Source organism: Schistocerca americana, chromosome 4 (assembly GCF_021461395.2).
Source record: "Schistocerca americana isolate TAMUIC-IGC-003095 chromosome 4, iqSchAmer2.1, whole genome shotgun sequence".
Taxonomy (NCBI): Eukaryota; Metazoa; Arthropoda; class Insecta; order Orthoptera; family Acrididae; genus Schistocerca; species Schistocerca americana.
Window position 1 is genome coordinate 830,638,283 of NC_060122.1, and position 14,284 is coordinate 830,652,566.

General features: G+C 45.0%; 1 non-coding gene across 1 annotated transcript; it reads left to right on the top strand.

Moving 5' to 3' along the window:
• The first annotated feature begins 1,287 nt into the window (after nt 1-1,287).
• On the top strand, nt 1,288-1,362 carry Trnas-uga. The gene has a single exon. It is a non-coding gene; the product is annotated as a tRNA-Ser (tRNA).
• Nucleotides 1,363-14,284: the final 12,922 nt, after the last annotated feature.

The following is a 14,284-nucleotide window of genomic DNA, read 5'->3' on the forward strand; positions in this document are numbered from 1 at the left end:
TTCGCAGGAGAGCTTCTGTAAAGTTTGGAAGGTAGGAGACGAGGTGCTGGCAGAAGTAAAGCTGTGAGTACCGGGCGTGAGTCGTGCTTCGGTAGCTCAGATGGTAGAGCACTTGCCCGCGAAAGGCAAAGGTCGCGAGTTCGAGTCTCGGTCGGGCACACAGTTTTAATCTGCCAGGAAGTTTCATATCAGCGCACACTCCGCTGCAGAGTGAAAATCTCATTCTGGAAACATCCCCCAGGCTGTGGCTAAGCCATGTCTCCGCTATATCCTTTCTTTCACGAGTGCTAGTTCTGCAAGGTTCGCAGGAGAGCTTCTGTAAAGTTTGGAGGGTAGGAGACGAGGTACTGGCAGAAGTAAAGCTGTGAGTACTGGGCGTGAGTCGTGCTTCGGTAGCTCAGTTGGTAGAGCACTTGCCCGCGAAAGGCAAAGGTCCCGAGTTCGAGTCTCGGACGGGCACACAGTTTTAATCTGCCAGGAAGTTTCATATCAGCGCACACTCCGCTGCAGAGTGAAAATCTCATTCTGGAAACATCCCCCAGGCTGTGGCTAAGCCATGTCTCCGCTATATCCTTTCTTTCACGAGTGCTAGTTCTGCAAGGTTCGCAGGAGAGCTTCTGTAAAGTTTGGAAGGTAGGAGACGAGGTACTGGCAGGAGTAAAGCTGTGAGTACCGGGCGTGAGTGGTGCTTCGGTAGCTCAGTTGGTAGAGCACTTGCCCGCGAAAGGCAAAGGTTCCGAGTTCGAGTCTCGGTCGGGCACACAGTTTTAATCTGCCAGGAAGTTTCATATCAGCGCACACTCCGCTGCAGAGTGAAAATCTCATTCTGGAAACATCCCCCAGGCTGTGGCTAAGCCATGTCTCCGCTATATCCTTTCTTTCAGGAGTGCTAGTTCTGCAAGGTTCGCAGGAGAGCTTCTGTAAAGTTTGGAAGGTAGGAGACGAGGTACTGGCAGGAGTAAAGCTGTGAGTACCGGGCGTGAGTAGTGCTTCGGTAGCTCAGTTGGTAGAGCACTTGCCCGCGAAAGGCAAAGGTCCCGAGTTCGAGTCTCGGTCGGGCACACAGTTTTAATCTGCCAGGAAGTTTCATATCAGCGCACACTCCGCTGCAGAGTGAAATCTCATTCTGGAAACATCCCCAAGGCTGTGGCTAAGCCATGTCTCCGCTATATCCTTTCTTTCAGGAGTGCTAGTTCTGCTAGGTTAGCAGGAGAGCTTCTGTAAAGTTTGGAAGGTAGGAGACGAGGTGCTGGCAGAAGTAAAGCTGTGAGTACCGGGCGTGAGTGGTGCTTCGGTAGCTCAGTTGGTAGAGCACTTGCCCGTGAAAGGCAAAGGTCCCGAGTTCGAGTCTCGGTCGGGCACACAGTTTTAATCTGCCAGGAAGTTTCATTACATTTCTTACTTGTCTTTTTTTGTGAGGCCGTTCACTGGAATTTGTACCGATTCCCTTTCAAGGAGGCTGTTTTGTCGCTGTCCTGAAGTCAACGTGGATGCGAACCTTCATAGAACAGGGCCGAAATGTCGTCCTCAGTCTCTTCTGTGGCACTCCCTCGTAACACCCGTATAGAGCAGTAGAAATTGACAGATCGAACACCCTGAGGCGCGGATTTACAGCGCAGCTTAAATATAGAATTAGTATTCGTGCCAGTCATCCATCCCAATACCATTAAAGAAAAAAACAGAAGGCGCGAAAACAATGCAGTAACGTTATCATATGAGAAGTTCTATAAACAAACGAAGTTGTATTTTTTTGTTTTTATGTTTTCTTTTAAGTTTATTTCCCACTTCTCCACTTCAGGAGTATCCTCTGTTGCTTATTTTTATTGATATTCAACAGTAAATAAACGAAAAATTTGGAGTTGGAATTAAAGTTCAGGGAGAAGAAATAGCCGGCCGCGGTGGCTGAGCGGTTCTAGGCGCTTCAGTCCGGAACCGCGCGACTGCTACGGTAGCAGGTTTGAATCCTGCCTCGGGCATGGATGTGTGTGCTGTCCTTAGCTTAGTTAGGTTTAAGTAGTTCTAAATTCTAGGGGAGTGATGACCTCAGCAGTTAAGTCCCATAGTGCTCAGAGCCATTTGAACCATTTTTTGAGAAGAAATAAAAACTTTGAGGTTTGCTGATGACAATGTAATTCTGTCAGAGACAGAAAAGGACTCGGAAGCGCAACTGAACCGAATAGACAGTGTTTTGAAAGGAGCATATAAGATGAAAATCAACAAAAGCAAAAAAAATGGCTCTGAGCACTATGGGACTTAACTGCTGTGGTCATCAGTCCCCTAGAACTTAGAACTACTTAAATCTAACTAACCTAAGGACATCACACACATCCATGCCCGAGGCAGGATTCGAATCTGCGACCGTAGCAGTCCCGCGGTTCCGGACTGAGCGCCTAGAACCGCTAGACCACCGCGGCCGGCCAACAAAAGCAAGACGAGGGTAATTCAATGTAGTCGAATTAAATCAGGTGATGCTGAGGGAATTAAATTAGAAAACGAGACACTTAAAGCTTTGCTGTTTTGGTAGCAAAATAACTGATGATGGCCAATGTAGAGAACATATAAAATGTAGACTGGCAATGGCAACAAAAGTGCTTTGTTAACATTAAATGTAGATTCAAGTGTTACGAAGTCTTTTCTGCAGGTATTTGTACGGAGTGTAGCCGTTTATGAAAGTGTAACGTGGACGATAAACAGCTGCAAAACCTGATGGTGATGAATTTCCCTTCACCTTCCAAAATTAATTATGGGCAGACCACCTTTTTAAGAACTTCTTGACGCAATAATTTACCAACAACCGTATGTGTTGTAGAAATTTATTTTATTTTATGAACTTCTGTGTGCCACCAGTTTCGGCGTTACATTGATGACATCTTCAGGCCCCACTAGTCATAGTCGTGAAATCGCTAAAATTGTGAGCCATATGTTTGTGACTATTACAGCGCTATCTATTACAAAGCGAAAAAAGTCGTCCAACTAAAACATTCATATTTCTTTACGTACTACACGAACATGTAATAAAAAATGGGGGTTTCTATTTACAAAAACGCAGTTGATATCCGTTTGACCTATGGCAGCGCCATGTAGCGGGCCAACCATAGCGCCATCTGGTTCCCCCTTCAAGCTAGACGAGTTTCGGTTTCGTTCTTTGTAGTTTTTTCGTTTGACGCTTATTTGGCCCGATCACTATCAACGGACGACCCCGTATATAAAATCATGAAATGGAAACCAGCGTCACTTCCTTCTCAGTTATCACTCCATGCCCTCCTAAGAGCGAACTCTCTCCTAGTGTTCAGTGATAACTGACTATTATTAAATCCCATAATACGTGATCGGAGCAGTGACTGCAAGTTGGTGACTAACATCCAGAAAACCATACATTCATCGCAAGTGCAAAGAAGATGAGACAGGCGATCGTCCTGTATTCCACGAGTGTGAAATCAGTTTAATTACTCTGCCGGTGATATCGTTTATGGTCTCCTTGCGGGGGTTTCCTGGTCTACAAATTTCAAAAAATATAGTACGGAGAAAATGTGGGCGAAAACCGTTTTGCCCATAAATTATTGCATACAGTCGAAATACTCGATCATCGGACCGGCAGACCCGCGTCGTCGAGAGCTTATGAACAGCACACGGAGGCAATCAGAACTGTATACGAAGCCTATCGGATAACAGTTTACTGGAGAGAGGTGTTGGCGCGAACACTCAAAACTCTAACGAGGCGAAAAATTTGGTAATTTGAACGCTTTTCCCAAAGCACATATGTTCCGGTAAAGAAGTAGTCAAAAAATGGTTCAAATGGCTCTGAGCACTATGGGACTTAACATCTATGGTCATCAGCCCCCTATAACTTAGAACTACTTCAATCTAACTAACCTAGGGACATCACACAACACCCAGTCATCACGAGGCAGAGAAAATCCCTGACCCCGCCGGGAATCGAACCCGGGAACCCGGGCGTGGGAAGCGAGAACGCTACCGCACGACCACGAGATGCGGGCAAAGAGAAGTAGTCGAAATTGCTAACGATGTGGTTACAGTTATATTGAACGACGGCTTCGTGGGACTCGCAAAGAGCATGCGCATTCAACTTGGCAGCGCGGCGTTCGAATTTAGCAGAAGGCCCAACGCGAATCGCCTTGTACGCTCGTTAACGGCCAGTAAAGATGTCAAATCTGCGGCCCGGGAGGAGGCGGTGCATGCGAACGACATTTACGAGATCGAGGAATGCGTATTGCATGCAACAGCCGTCGTAGACTGATGGTAAGTTCCAAAAAACCAACCTAAGCCCTTTCCAAAACGTTAAAGGCGATTTCCTAAAAGTCACTTTTTTGCTGGGTGTTTGGATTGCCGAAAAACGACTCGAGTAGCTATTTTTGTAGAGAATTGAACAGGCTGTGGTCGGAACCTCTGAAAGTTAAACAATTTTCAAATACAGATTTTTTATTTGCGTTTTAATGTTAAAACAAAATCTATTTTTCTTACTTTTTTCAAATAGCCCCATTTCAAAGGTTCTGGCCATAGCTACACTCAAGTATTTCAATAATTTTTGGGTTGGTCTGTTTCAGACCACCCAGTTAACTGAACCAGGTCAAGCCGCCTTCTGCTGCAGGGCATGCATTACGGTCTTCGGCCCCATTTTGTTTAATAACCCCTGAAACGTCCCCTTTGAAAAATTTATACATGACTGTGCTTCAACTGACACACAATATTTTTAGCGCAACGCAATCTGACTATCAAAGATCCCTGCAAAAGAATGGCCCTGAGTAACATTAAACTATACCTTTCAGAAATCACTTACCTCACAAAAATCTTCGTTACTCGAACTACTGCAATACACCCAGTGCCACTACTGCCAGCTAAATAAAAGATTCAAACTACGGAAGGCACTAACTACTGATAGGGATAGTTAGCAAATGAAAGATATTAATAGAGAACAAACAATGTATTTACCTTAATAGTCATAATATATATAGCAGTTCATGGCAGTCTTACAAGTTTCGAAACTCCGCCATCTCTCTCCCCACATCCATCACTGCTGGCGGCTCACCTCCAACTGGGCAACGCTACGCGCTGTTCACATCCAGCTGCCGCTGCCCAACACTACAATGGCGAGTATTACAACCATGCAAAGCAGCCACAGACTGCACACAGCACAGCCAGAGCGCTACGTAACGTTGCCAATAAGAAAACATAAACAGCCTACTTACACCCCTTAATAAGTTTGGCAAAAGAAAATTTAATATAGGTAAAAGATACACGAAAAAAGGCTGTAAGCATTTTGATTTCACCTCAAAAACTGTTGCAAATGAGGTAAAAATTGAACTTGTAGACAAGAAAGTCCCTAAGATGCTTCGACCTGTGCGGTGCTGACGCGCATGCCCTTACGCGTAGGTTGAATCGTCAGCACGAGAGCAGGGCTCCAAGATGTGGCGGCCTCTACACGGCTGCTACGCCGAGTAGATGTAGACTCTTTCACGTCCTGCCCGCATGGACTTCTCCGATGCAGACCCTTTCGCGTCCTACCGGCCAGCGCTTCTCATGAGGCGCTCACTTATGCACTGCGGAAACGGTGCCAGTCGTCAATCGCAAAATTACGAACCACTGTGGTTGGTCCAACTACGATGGTAGCCTCCACCAGACAATCCCTCAAAAAAAAAAAAAAAAGTTTTTTCCGGTCTCCAATGAATACATGAAACCCTCCCCTGCTACAAGACTTTTTCATTTAACACCGCACTTCTCTACGCCAACTACACGTTCTCCCGCCGATCTCCACGGCCTCGCAATCGAGTTCGAGATATTCAGAGAGGACCATTACGAGGCTAGAGTTTGTTTCCAGTCATGAGTTTCAGCTCGCAGATAAAACTCGAGTAGACCATGGGCTTGCCAACAGTATACCACGAAGCTGACTACGTAGAATAAGAACGCCCAACCACTGAGAAACAATTATGCTAATTGTTTTTGAGAGACTAATCTGGTGATGTCATTGCTCCGAATTGATACATCAGGAAACTCCGACTCGACGAATTACCTGTTAATACTACAAAAGGCAGCAGGATTATGCATGGCGAATTAAAGGAAGTGCATTTCTCACTGTGGCAAAATAAGAAAAAGGTGACTGGATAGTATACTGAAACACAATACTGGTACAAGCACATAAAACCACGTCGTTGAAAGGTAACGCAAAGGAAACCATTTACTGTAATGGAAAGACGAAAGGTGAATTGTGCTACAAAGTATTTTAGTGCTAACAAATGCAGTACGCGAAAGGTAACCCTCATTTGATTGTTTACAAAGGATTTAAAATACTAAGCATATTACAATAAGATCGTTCCTCATTTCGTTAGTTGAGACAGTGACCATCGATGTTCACTCATGTTATTATACCAAATGCAAGTCGCTACCCAGTTTCGCACGTGATACCGATCTCATCACAAAGAAAAGTAGGTTTTCGTCGTAATTTCAAAAACCAGGCATAGCGGAAATTTATTCTGAATAAAGATGATCCAAAAGTAGTAAGATCTGCAAGAAGTGAAAGAGATACGGTGAATAAGCCGAAAGCGTGGAGCAAAACCACCCCAAGTACGTGAAACAGCTTATTGAAACCGCAGGTCAGCACCGTCTATCCGCAACTATAACCAGAACGCACACACCACATGAGAGGTGGGTCTCGGGGCGCCTTGCTTTTCAAACACGCTGCCTCAGCTGGCATTTGGGTCTCGTGGCCTCTGAATGGCTCCCGCACGCCGAACACTTTTGAGTCTCGCCAACACTGCGAGAGCCGGCCAGAGGAATGCAGCCCGACGCACTACGCTTCTCTGGCACGAAAACAAAAGACGAGCACGTGCGTGCTCTATTGAAAGAAGTAGTCTCGAGCAGACGACGTCTTTCATAGTTTACTGCATCCCACAGTTACAGAGGATTGAGTAGCTGCGATTTTAATCAGCGTTGACATTTTCTTTTAAAAACTCACTGGTAATGGAGAGTAGTCTCTGAAATTAGTTTACGGATAAGAATCAAACCGGTTACATCCAGACGTATCCATAAATTCCACAACGAATTGGCTGTCTATAAAACACTATATGTCTATATTGGTATATATTTCTACATTATTAACATTATTTTTTCATAAAAATTACCAACTTAAATCAGGTTGAGACATTTTACTATAAGCCCATAACGTTGCACAGCAAACCTATTACACTTTGAATGCCAACAATAATTTCTTCAAAAGTTTGCAAGTTTCTAGATTTTCATGCTCTGCCAACCATATAAAACCCGCATCACTTATTCTAACTACTAGTTGCTTTACAAAAGCTGTAACATTTGTTTCGCGTGTTGCCTACACACTCTTTATTCTCTTCACCGTCACGATCTTCCTATATTCATAATGTATTTACTGGGGTCTCCGCTGCTACCTAACCATATGCTGCGCCATATACACTATCAGTTTCTACCAGCGTCCGCAAGTAACTTCAGCACATTTTCCTAAACCTCGTAACAAAATATCTGTTTCATACCGCGCACTAATATTCGAAATCTCTTCCTTCTGAGCAGCTCCGGATGCCTGCGACAACACGCCCAGTGGTCATGTAAATAAATTCTACGTATAGTGAGGGAATCGTGTCACAGTCTGACCGTAGGGCGGAGTGAACAGTTTCTCTTTCCCTGTCCGTCGAACTATATTCTTCTTTACTTATGGCTTTCTAATACTCACGCAAAAATAATAACTCCGCTACCAGCTACATAGGACTATGCGGTGGTTGGTATCTGCCGTCACAACCTTTGCCGAACGGCAACGTTTGGACGCAGTGTGAAATATGGGTTTGACACAACGATTTCCCGACCGTTGTCAGATTTTCCGACCTTCAACGATTTCTACACACCCACCACCGAATCCAAAAACTGACTGAAATTCACTTTGCTCAGTCGAACGAAAAAAAACAACAAATCTGGGTGACGCCGCAACTGCAGAAGAGGAGGTGTCAGTTCGTCCGAGTAGCGTGTCCTTTCGTGCCACACGATTTTTGTTTCAGGTTAAAAATATATGAATAATATTTTATTTTCTCTGGAGCGTAGAATTATTTTGTGTTAAGCGATTTTTGGTGTGAAGCCTTTTCGTGTTGAAGGTTTGTCACTGTATTCTACTCTGTTCTTGTATCAGCTTCCAGACATAATACTTTTTCACCTCGTTCTCCAATACACTTATCTTGGATTTATTTTGTTTTATTCAATTGAAATTGTCTATTTAATTTGAATTGGTGTGTAAGCTATACGGTTGTTTTACCAGATATTCATCTTCCCCTGTGATGCAGGTAATTTTTTGCCCATATTGTCCTCCTCTCCCGCCTCATTCCGCCCCCCCCCCCCTCCACCCTCTCACCTCCCCCCCCCCTCTCTGTCTCTCTCTCTCTCTCTCTTTCACACACACACAAACACATAAACATTCACACTGTTTTATTACACGTTTTGCATTCATGTTTTCTTGTACGTTCCTTTGATATTTGTGTACCGTTTATCTTAATAATTTCAAAATTTTGTACATGGCTGGAGCAGCAACCGAAGGATGAAATCTTCTTGAAGAAATAATAAACAGATAATCAGTTACAAAACTGTTATTCCTTCGAGAAGATTTCATCCTATGGTTCTGCTCCAGCCAGGTATAAAATTTTGAAATTTGTGCTTACACATGTTTCAAAGGCTGCTCCTATTTATATGGATATTTCTTTGCAAATTCTCGAAACATATTGTCCTTCTGAAGAAGACCTTTTTATAAACGTTGAAACAATGGTCAAGGTGTTCAAATACACCTTCCATTTTGCAGCTGACTGGCTATTTACTATTTTTTAAAGAGGATTAAATAACGTCAACTATGTTTCAGTTGTACAGTAAACACGACATGTGCTCCGTTTTGCTGCCCTACTCCTCATATGTGACATCTTTTTAAAGGTTGTTCGCCGATGGTCAATCCTCTTTCATGGTAATAGGCAGCTATACAGCTTGATGATGGCTTTGTGAGCTGTAAACCGATTAATTAAATAAATTACTACTGAAGAACATTTTTGTGCTTTTTATGTGCAACAACGACAAATAGTCACTAGTAACGTGAAAGTATAATCGTTTGTGTTTTAGATTGCAAATGTTTGTGAATGTGTCAATAGTTTTAATTTAGTATTGATTCGTTCCTTATTAGTACGTGGTTGAAGTATTATTAATGCATATTTCCATATTTCCAGAATGTTTCTAAAATGTTTGTTCATAAATGCATGCATGTGTTGGTTATTTTTACCGCATAGCAATCAGCTTTCTGCTTATTACGTTCGACTCGTTCTCTGCTGAACTACCTTCGAAGCTTTCACTAATGCTACACACCACTGCCACAAAGATTGTCTATAATGCCTCATTCTTTACTAAGTTTACTGTACTACATTTCTTTTGCGTTTTTTTATTCTTTTGGATTTAAGTCATTTGTTGATTCAGTATTGCAATTGTTATGTTGTTGTCTCCCCATCTTTCCGAGCATGCATTATAACGTAATAGATGTGATGTCGGTTAATTCAGTAAGACTTTCTAGTTTATCTTTTCAATTTGCCCAAACTGTTCACACAATTTTTCGACACATCTGTAGGTACCCTATAAGCTCTATAGAAAAGAAATACAATACAGATTTTACAGCTCATCTTCATTGTAGGCCTACAACCAAATTAAATCAAGAAAACATAAATTCTGAAACAGACAAAATGCTTATTACATGTAAACAAACCTGTGAGCACTAACATCATAGAAATAGCCATATTAATTTCACTAACAAACGAAAAGACGAGTGAAGAACACGGCCTAATGAAATAAAGTATACGATTGTCAAAGCAACATAAACAACATATTCCCATAAATAATTACCAATAGTTACTGTAAGTGTTATTCTTAACCTATATTTTCACATTTTTCTAGTTTTTAAAGTGACATTAACCTGCCTCAAAAGTGTATAAACTAAAACCAGAATAACAACTCCGGCCTGTACCTGGAAGTTTTACGAGGTTTTCGACATATCAATGCAGACAACGCACTCGGTTGTCGGGGATGCACGAAAGCGGATGTGTGTTTAAGTATGGCTTGACAAACTGCTGTCGTCACGAATAATGTAAATGTTGTAATCAGTTGTGAAAGTGTATCAGAATCTACTGTTAAACCATCTGAGAATAATAACATCATGGCCAAGACTATTTATTTAAAGACAAACGTCAACTTAATCCCACCAGCAGAACCATTTTTACAACCTTGCACAAGAAGAAGAAGCAGCAGGGTTTGGAGACTACACTCAAAGTTCATCATAAAAAAGCTAAGTAGTATTAATTCAGTTACACCTTCTTCAATTTGTCAATAATTAGATACTGCAGGGTAGAAGACGAGTACTAGAATGGTACACAAAAGGTATTAGGACATGTGGATAAAGTGAACATTGTTCCCTTGTATTGCTGGAAGGGGATGTTCATTACAACGAACTGAAATATGTTGCAGAATTCTCAAAAGCTTCTATCGATTGTTCCCCCACCCTTAATTCTCCACGGATTTTATCTTTTCCTCTGCCCCGTGCTACTGCCTTGGCGTCACAAAAAGCTCTGTTCCCCCATGTACATATTCCTTTATAGTTCTATAATTTTTCTGTGTATGTTGTGAATTAAGTAATTAAAAGGACTATTTTGGTGTAGAGAGAGCCCAAAATAAATTTGGATATGTTTGAAGAAGTAAAATCAAGCGGTCATAGTACATGTAAGAAAAAGAGAGTGCAAGTGGTTAAACCTAAATTCTAGGCCATGGGGCTAAAAAAAAACTCGTTAACGATGTGGATTTCATTAAAATTAGGGCTGTGGTGACTTGCTAGTACCGCTGGTCGCAAATGCCGCTCCACAAGGGTAGCAAATTCGTAAACAATGATGATGATGAAGTCCCATACTCCTTGACAGAGCGTAGGGGAATGATGCGGGAGGCCCACACCGCCGTACTAGGCAAGGTCCTAGCGGAGGTGGTTTGCCGTTGCCTTCCTCCGACCGTAATGGGTATGGATGATGATAATGATGAAGACTACACAACAACAGCCAACCATCTCGAGGCAGGTGAAAATCCCTGACGCCGCCGGGAATCGAACCCGGGACTCCATGCTCGGGAAGCGTGAACGCTGCCGCGAGACAGCGAGCTGCGGACCGTAAACAACGAGACAGCTTATTATTCCGAATTGGCCCCAATGCCACCCACACTGGTCACAGAGGAACTGAGTTCTGGATTGGCCCGCTCTCTCCTTTTCGGTAGGAAATGAAAGATGAGTAGAAAAAGATTACAAGAAGGAGCGGTGAGAGGCGGGCCGCCATCGGATGAGAGGCGGGCCGCTCCGGCCGCGGGCTACGCTCCCCTAGTCAAAACGGAGGAGCTACTTGATTGAGAAGTAGCGGTTCCGTTCTCGTAAAGTGTCATATGGCCGGGAGAGCAAAGCGTTGACCACATGCTCCTCCACATCCGCATCCAGTGACGCCTGTGGGCTGAGGATGATGCGGCGGCCGGTCGGTATAGTTGGGCCTGCACGGCCTATTCGGGAGGAGTTTAGTTTAATCCGACACTTAGGAATTCGCGCTAGTGTCGAGTGAACCTCAGATCATCGGCATAAGGCCGTGTTTCAGCGAACTGATCGACCTGTTAAATATCAATCGATGTTCGTCAGCGTTTAACAACTTTTACTAAAACTTATAGCCTGTTCAGTATGGCTATTGGGTGCCCGAGAAATAATTAAAACGGTACGTAACTGTTTGGAAGATACTACAAGTGGATTGTGTTTAGCTATGAATAAAAACTTGCGAATTTTAAGGACTTAACACACGCATTCGATTCGTCATTTGACTTCAGCCTCCTAGACTGTACCCTGGTTAACATATGTACTTGTCGGTCACCAGCATCAAGAATATTTTATTTATGCATTTTAATAGGTGCAAGTGCATGTGTGTGTCGGTAGAAAGAATAGGAGATCAACCCCGAGCTACACGACAAGAGCCAGCGAGAACAAGCATCTGCAGCCCCATTTCCCATTCCACCGACCGTCGCTATTGGGGACTCGTCCGGGATGTTTTTACCATTATGCAAATGGAAATGAATGAAACTGAAATGACCTAAACTGAGGTGGGGAGGTGAACCGTTGTGTTGAAAGAATCGCTAACATTATCAGTACGCAGCTGCAATAATTATTACCTAAAAAACGTGTCTGAGCCCTGCTAACACCCAACTATGCAGTTTCGTGAACTTCGCTGTCTATCTGTGTTTGGTTTCCCGCCCTTGTTGCTGCTACGTCGTGGTTCTTCTTCCTTCTACGTGTGGCAGCAGTGATGTGTCGATATTTGCGCCGTGTACCATCTTTGGGTTGGTGCTTAATCTTTCCGGCTAGGGGGTCTGGAGGCAGTCGGTCGGTTGTTGCGGACAACTGAAGTTATCTCCGCGCGATGCAGTCTGCTGGGGCCGCTGGCAGCCCCTGCGCAGTTTCGGAGCGTGTGTGGCGCTGTCCGGTCGCTACGAGCTTCGTGGTTCACCGACCCGGGACGTCCAAGTTGAGTAGTGGTCTCAACTACCCAAGCCACGTCCTTTCACGTTGTGGTGGTTCGTTTCGGTGGTTTGCCGTTGGAGAGGTTTTCCTGTGAGCAACACCGAGTATTTCTACTGTTGAAATTTAGCCGGCATGCGGTGCAATTAACTACACTCCTGGAAATGGAAAAAAGAACACATTGACACCGGTGTGTCAGACCCACCATACTTGCTCCGGACACTGCGAGAGGGCTGTACAAGCAATGATCACACGCACGGCACAGCGGACACACCAGGAACCGCGGTGTTGGCCGTCGAATGGCGCTAGCTGCGCAGCATTTGTGCACCGCCGCCGTCGGTGTCAGCCAGTTTGCCGTGGCATACGGAGCTCCATCGCAGTCTTTAACACTGGTAGCATTGCGCGACAGCGTGGACGTGAACCGTATGTGCAGTTGACGGACTTTGAGCGAGGGCGTATAGTGGGCATGCGGGAGGCCGGGTGGACGTACCGCCGAATAGCTCAACACGTGGGGCGTGAGGTCTCCACAGTACATCGATGTTGTCGCCAGTGGTCGGCGGAAGGTGCACGTGCCCGTCGACCTGGGACCGGACCGCAGCGACGCACGGATGCACGCCAAGACCGTAGGATCCTACGCAGTGCCGTAGGGGACCGCACCGCCACTTCCCAGCAAATTAGGGACACTGTTGCTCCTGGGGTATCGGCGAGGACCATTCGCAACCGTCTCCATGAAGCTGGGCTACGCTCCCGCACACCGTTAGGCCGTCTTCCGCTCACGCCCCAACATCGTGCAGCCCGCCTCCAGTGGTGTCGCGACAGGCGTGAATGGAGGGACGAATGGAGACGTGTCGTCTTCAGCGATGAGAGTCGCTTCTGCCTTGGTGCCAATGATGGTCGTATGCGTGTTTGGCGCCGTGCAGGTGAGCGCCACAATCAGGACTGCATACGACCGAGGCACACAGGGCCAACACCCGGCATCATGGTGTGGGGAGCGATCTCCAACACTGGCCGTACACCACTGGTGATCGTCAAGGGGACACTGAATAGTGCACGGTACATCCAAACCGTCATCGAACCCATCGTTCTACCATTCCTAGACCGGCAAGGGAACTTGCTGTTCCAACAGGACAATGCACGTCCGCATGTATCCCGTGCCACCCAACGTGCTCTAGAAGGTGTAAGTCAACTACCCTGGCCAGCAAGATCTCCGGATCTGTCCCCCATTGAGCATGTTTGGGACTGGATGAAGCGTCGTCTCACGCGGTCTGCACGTCCAGCACGAACGCTGGTCCAACTGAGGCGCCAGGTGGAAATGGCATGGCAAGCCGTTCCACAGGACTACATCCAGCATCTCTACGATCGTCTCCATGGGAGAATAGCAGCCTGCATTGCTGCGAAAGGTGGATATGCACTGTACTAGTGCAGACATTGTGCATGCTCTGTTGCCTGTGTCTATGTGCCTGTGGGTCTGTCAGTGTGATCATGTGATGTATCTGACCCCAGGAATGTGTCAATAAAGTTTCCCCTTCCTGGGACAATGAATTCACGGTGTTCTTATTTCAATTTCCAGGAGTGTATTTTGGTTGAGTACAACTCGAGTGCACCAGTGGAATTTTCTGCCTTGTGGCCGTTAGTGTTCTGGTTACCTGCCCTGGCCACTGACGTAAATTCAGGCAGCGTCCTTTTGGGTGAAGTTAACTATATTAC